Source organism: Triticum dicoccoides, chromosome 1B, assembly GCF_002162155.2.
Source record: "Triticum dicoccoides isolate Atlit2015 ecotype Zavitan chromosome 1B, WEW_v2.0, whole genome shotgun sequence".
In the NCBI taxonomy this organism is placed as follows: Eukaryota; Viridiplantae; Streptophyta; class Magnoliopsida; order Poales; family Poaceae; genus Triticum; species Triticum dicoccoides.
The window spans coordinates 616,348,160-616,355,222 of NC_041381.1; positions in this window are offsets into that span (position 1 = coordinate 616,348,160).

Consider the following 7,063-nt stretch of genomic DNA (forward strand, 5'->3'; position numbering starts at 1 on the left):
TAAAGGGATGCGCCCCCGAAGCTGCGGCATCCACGAGCTCGGCCACACGCTCCAGCCGCACATCTTTGTCGCCCTCCTGCAACCTGCACCGCAGCATCTCCCGAGCCACCGTGAGCGCGACCCTCATGTTCGATTTCTCCCGTCGGGTATGTGGCGTCGTGGCCGCAGCGTGACTTGAGGCCCTTGCTGCTGACCGCACCTGTCGCAGGGTGAGGGAGGGCGGCGCTTGACTGTGCCGCCCACGCCCCGCAGCGTTCTGCGGAATGCGGGCTGCCTGAGGCACGGGGTCGGGGTTGCCTTGGGCAGGTGGCGTGGCGTGGGAATGCCATGCCGCCCAGCGGTCGGCGTTGGTCGTCGGGTCGCCGGACATGGACGCGACGAAGCGGTGGAACATAGATCAGCGGAGGAAAGATTCTAGCGCACTCCTACCTGGCGCGCCAAATGTCGGATATCGGGTTTCGAAATTTCCCTTAAGGTTCGAACTCTGGGGTGCGCGCGGAGATCTTCTCCCTACAGATCCACGCCCACTACTTCAACGCGATTCTAAGCTAACAAGATGAAAAACACAAGGACATGAGATTTATACTGGTTCAGGCCACCATTGTGGTGTAATACCCTACTCCAGTGTGTGGTGTGTGGATTGCCTCTTGGGCCAATGAGTAACAATACAAGGGGAAGGACGGCCTCGTGAGGAGAGGTGTTCTTGCGCTGGTGCCGTTAGTTCTGATCTTCGTCCCCATTTCTAAGGTGGTGGCTAGTCCTATTTATAGAGGCCTTGGCCCTCTTCCCAAATATTGAGCAGGAAGGGATAAACAATGGCGGCATTTGAAGGGGGACAGCTAGTACAAGCTATCCTGACTAAAGGTGGTCTTCGACTGCCAAAAGCACTGGCGATGACGCCGTCTTGGGCTCCACGGTGACCTCCGTCTTGCCGTCCTGCTGGTCTTGATCTTGTTGCATCGATATGGAAACCTTTGCTTGATGCCTCGGTACTCCGCGCCCGCACTTGCCCCCTTTGCACCAAAGAGGAAACAAGGACACTACATCGGTCGGCGCCCGCCTGGTCTCGATTGTCATGGCTTGCTTCATGTGCACCTCGCGAGGTACTCCTTGCCTTGATCTCTCCGCCTTCTCGCGAGCCTGCTTGGTGAGGCCGCCCCTGGGAAGGCCTTGCGTCGTCCGCCCCACGAGGCTTGGCCCCTCGCGAGGGTCTTGAACTTGTGTTGATGAAGACGGGTCGTACTGGGCCACTGATTAGCCACGCCACAGGCCGCAGGCAGGCAAGTCTGGATACCCCCATATCCAGGATGCCGACATAATACCTCTCTTTAAGCAAGACTACTATGTTGCTAACTTTACCATTAAGATAATGAGGGTGCTTCTATTTGTTAGTGTATGTTTCATCAACTAGTCACACTATTACAGTAATCTCACTCTCTCAATATATGTGCCAACAGAGATGCTCGATTTTGGTGGGACTGCACAAAATCTTTGGGTGCTTCATTGCCTCGACAGCTTCCGTCCTTTCCTGTCAGTCGCTAATCTGGGCCTGCTTTCTTCCTTTGCTGTCAGTCGCTTCGCTTATCTCGGCTTCCAGTCAAAGGAAATAGTAATTGATATGCTACCTCACATAGGTTGGTACTGGTCTTTATCCTCATTATTGTGCTTGTCATGTATTGGCAATTTCGTATTGTGCTACTATTTGCCGATTTTATAAAGGAGTAACTTGGAGCCTGAACTCGCAGGCAAATCATTGCATTGGGTGATTTCAGTAGAAGTGCACAAAAAGATTAGATGGACATATACTTATGTTGTTGCTATGTACTCCAAAGTTCACTCAGACAAGCATCGATGTTGACAAGAAGTGCCTATATTGATTCGAGTATCAACCAGCGTCAACCAGTTGTCAAACTCCAAGTATTAGGAGAGTGAACGCCAAAAATATTGCTTGGCGCATAGCCTAGAAAAACACAGTCCAGTCTTCGGTCCCAACTTGTGCCTTTTGGTTATCGGCAGGTATGGTAGCGAACTGTATGGCATGGAGTCTAAAGATTCCAGACAAGGTGGTTGACGTGTCTATTCATCTGGCACTTAATCAGTCTGCACGCCAGGGATGCTCCATTTCATTTGAACTGCACAAAAAATTTGGGTGGTTCATTTTCTCAACCGCCTCCTTTCTTGTCTGCAATGTAGAATTTTGGCGAGCTACAGGACCAAGATGAGCCAGTAAACTAGTTGGATGAAAGTAGTGGCCAAGTTGCTCAAACCTCCCTCGGCACGAGGCCACTATTTGAGGATAAACCTACAAGCAAAGTTCAGATTGTCTATCCTTCCTCTTATGTACTCGAAAGTTTACTCGTACAAGCATTAATTTTAGCAAGAAGTACCTCTGACTGAACACCATTTACCAGTCTATACCCTAGGTAATTAGAGTTTGTCCATGGATCATATTGGCTATGATCTCAATCATTTGGATGCATAAACATACTGAACATGTGTATATCTGAATCTTTTTGTGAATTATCTATGAATATTGGCGTGTGATCTATCAATCATTTGGATGCATAGACATGTTGAACTTGTGTATATATGAATCTTTTGAGTTGTTTATTGTGAATGTTGGCTATGTATATGAACGTGTCCTGTGAACCTGAGTTTGATACGAATGTTTACCTTTTCTGTTGTACTTGTGTGTGAACTTGTTAGTATGCGTACTGTGGTATATGTCACGTGTGGGTGTCAACGTCACACTTCTTCCCGAGAAGAATTGCACCTGCTTTGTTAGGGTAGCAACGACGCATCAGCTCTTTTTAATATTTTTGCTCTGTCTTCCCCCTTCCCCCGCTCAACCCGTGTCGTAATGTTTTCGGCCTCAAAACAAACATAGTACTCCGTTGTTTTGGGGGCTTGATGAAAAATCGAGTGCTGGTTTCTGTAGGTTGGCCCGCCCAGCAAATGGGCTGCTGGTCCACCATGGAATGGGAGGCTAAAAATACAAGTTGTATGGTGCAGAGGCAAGTAAAAAAATGCCATCGAAAGCCATCCACTCAAGAAAAAAAATCGTTCCTGATGTGCTTCTTCAGTCGTGCCGCCGACCCCTTCTTTAATCCTGTTTGCTCGGGGATCTAGCTGGTATCATTTTTTCCCAGAGGGCGAACAAGTATCAGCTAGGCCTAGGTTTTGTATTTTAACATGTGTAGCCCACAACATACGGAGACAGTTGTTTCAACTTATTTTTTGAGGTCCATACCGGCCTATGGGCTTTTTCTTAAAGATCGGCAGCCCAATGTATTTTTTTTAATATAAGGCAGGTCTCTGTTCTATCTATCTATATATAAGAATAATAATGTTGTGTCCAATTTATGTTTACCCTTCTAACCACATTATATATATTTATATTATTACTATTATCATATATTTTATAGAGACTTATATATACATAATAAAAACATTGCACGTGTTACTGACTTATAAAAGTAAATGTTTAACAGAAGTTGGCAAGGAAAATCTTGGTTGTTTTTGACTCACTGGCTAGGAAAATCCTGGTGATTGCGTACAAAAGCTTGCGAAGATTTTAAGGACCAATGTAATAATAACGCGCTCATTTTTATTTTGAGCGATAACTCGCCAATTTACTAATTTTATATATATATAATGTGCCTCTCCGGTTTATTTTTTTATATTAATTGCTCCTTCTAACATAACATTATATATAGAACAAGCCCAGCTAATTTTTGTATTTCAAGGAAGTGCAAATGGGCTGGGATTTCTTAGAAAATATAAACGGGCCGCATTGACGCGAAATTATTTGTTCACCCAGCCCAACAAATGGACTGTACATTCTAGAAAACATCGGTTAAATATATGCCACATTTTTGCAGGCTGACATGTGGGCCAATAGGTCGAAGCCTACGCAGGGCGTTGTCAACTTGGTCAACAAATGATTATGACATCCACAACCATTGGATTTATATCCAACGGACCGCATGCACCTGCAATCTCTCGTCTTCTTCCTCCAGCATCGTTGAGACCGCCTGGTCCGGCCTCTAGCGGCTAGCGGCTCTGCTTAGCACGCATCACTGTGAAGCGCTACCCCACTGCCGGCCAGGCTATCCCTCCACCCCTCCACACCTCCTGTTATTCTCCACCGACTGTAGCCCCACGCTGCACCAGAACCAGTTATAACCCTTCCCCTCCTCTCAATCTGCGACTCCACTGCCGCGTCTTCCCATCTCCGAGTCGTTCCCGTCCGAGGCCTCACCGTCGTCCACCGCTTCGCTGCGCTCGGTGCGGCGTGGTCAACAAACGAGAGTCATCGGAAGAAGACTATACGTGGAGAGCCTGACGGCTGGGACCCACGAGATCCATGGTCGCACGCAAGGAAAGTTCCTCCTTATTAAGCTGAAAAAAATGTTTCCTCCCCCTGACAGCTGGGACCCACCGGTTGTATCTTCGCACAGAAGGAAGTACCTCCTTGTTATGCGAAAGAAAGTATTCCTCCCGTTGACAGCTGGGACCCGTCAAATTTGGTGGCTGACTATTGGGCCTACTAAGCGGACGTGTACGCAGGGCTTTTGTCAACTTAATCAACAAATGATTCTAGTAGCTGGACCATTGGATGTTAATCCAACAACCGTCCTCCTTCTTCAACCTCTGTTCTTGCTCCTATCTCCCGTGGGCGGCACCGCGGCTGTGCTGCCGCGCACCCGAACCAGTCAAGTTTCCCACTCCTCTCCATCTCTGACTCCACTGTCGTGTCTTACTCATCTCCGGGTTATTCCAGTCTGGGGCCTTGCCGTCGTCCGCCGGCCTTGGTGCGCTCGGCATAGTGTGGTCAACATGGTCAACAACTGAGATTCATCAAAAGATGATTGTACGTGAGAGGCTGACAGTGGGGACGCGCCACGCCCATGGACGCATGCATGCAACGGAACACAGCATGGTCAACTTGGTCAAGGAATGACTTCCATTGGAAGAGTATTGTACGTGGAGAGGCTGACAGCTGGGTCCACGGCCGCAGCAAGGACGTGCCTCCTTATTATGTGGAAAATAATGATTCCTCCACCTGACAGCAGGGACCCACCGGACAGGCCATCGTATTTTGCAAAAAATGTTCCCTTCCTGACTGCTGGGACCCACCAGCTACATCTTCGCACACAAGGAAGTGCGTCCGGGCAAAAAAACGATTTGCCCCCGTGACTGCTAGGACCCACCAGCTACATCTTCGCATGCAATGAAGTGCCTGACAATTGGGATCCACCTGGTCGAAGCGTACTTAGCATTGTCATTCTGGTCGCAAACATGTACGTACATACTGGTCGATGTAGAGGCACGCACGTGTCGTAGTAGAGGCGCGCACGTAGCATGTACACATACGTACAACGACCAGTGTGCAAGAAAGAAGATACGGCCATGTATGTACATACGGGCGGGGTCTCGAACGCCTACTCACGCATACGTACAGTGAGGGCTCGTGTACATGGCTGGGTCGGAATGGAGAAACTACGCCGTCGTCGTGTTCATGGGGAGCCAACCGGCTGGGTCGGAACGGAATGCGTCGTCGTGTTCATCGGGAGGGCTTGGACGGAACAGCCGATAGAAACGAGGCCTAGCGTACCGCACAACGGAGGAAACGGCCTTGTGTTCAACCGGCCATGGTCGAAACAGGATCCTGTTCATTGGGAGGGGTCTGGCGTACCGCAAAACAGAGGAAACAGACTTCTGTTGGACCTCCTATGGTCAAAATAGGGTCCTGTTGATCGGGAGGGGTGTGGCATACCGCAAATCGGAGGAAACAAACTTGTGTTGGAGCGCTACGGTCTAAACGGGGGTCCTGTTCATCGGGAGGGGTGTGTGTCGGTGTCAAAACCGGCGGATCTCAGGTAGGGGTCCCGAACTGTGCGTCTAAGGTCGATGGTAACAGGAGACGGGGGACATGATGTTTACCCAGGTTTGGGCCCTCCCTATGGAGGTAATACCCTACTTCCTGCTTGATTAATCTTGATGAATATGAGTATTACAAGAGTTGATCTACCACGTGATCGTAATGGCTAAACCCTAGAAGTCTAGCCTATGATTATGATTGTAAGTTGCCTCTATGGACTAAACCCTCCGGTTTATATAGACACCGGAGGGGGCTAAGGTTATACAAAGTCGGTTACAGAGGAAGGAATCTACATATCCGAATTGCCAAGCTTGCCATCCACGCAAAGGAGAGCCCCATCCGGACACGGGAAGAAGTCTTTGGTCTTGTATCTTCATAGTCCAACAGTCCGACCCATGTTAATAGTCCGGTAGTCCGAGGACCCCTTAATCCAAGACTCCCTCAGTAGCCCCTGAACCAGGCTTCAATGACGAGGTGTCCGATGCGCAGAAGGTCTTCGGCATTGCAAGGCGGGTTCCTTCTCCGAATACTCCAAAATCATCTCTGAACAAAAATAGTGTTTGGCCCTGCAAAACAAATTCCACACACAACCGTAGAGAGTATAATATTTCATGAATTCAATCTGCTAACAATTCTTGTAGCGTGACATTACGTCATTGCCTGGCCATTATTTTGAATCATTTTCTAGCCTGCCATCTCATGCTTTCAAGAGGTGGTTTTATTGGCACGTCTTGTCAAAGCAGAGATCGTGTCCCTTTTTTGCGGGATTCTCATCAACACGGGCATGGATAACCCAACCGTTCTATTGGCATGATCCCTTGGGAATAGGCATGTTTTAAGGCCATGGAGGGGACGCTTGATATTCGTCGTCTTTATAAAGGGATTAAAGCCTACCTTTTCTTTTCTATGCTAATCCCTTTTTCAACCTCTCCCACCTCGAGTTCCAGCACCCAAGGTTCAGGTTCGTGCTTCCCCGTCATGTCCGGATCCAGCCTTCAAGGCCAGTGGGTGGCCTCCTCTGTCACAGAGGAGGATATCGCGTGGGAGGCAAGATACTTGACCACGGAAATCCTCCATAGGCTTCCTGCTCAAGGGCAGGTTATTCCTACTCCCAGATCCAATGAGAGGGTCGTATTCATCTCTCACTTCCTCCGAGGGCTAGGGTTTGCTCTTCATCCC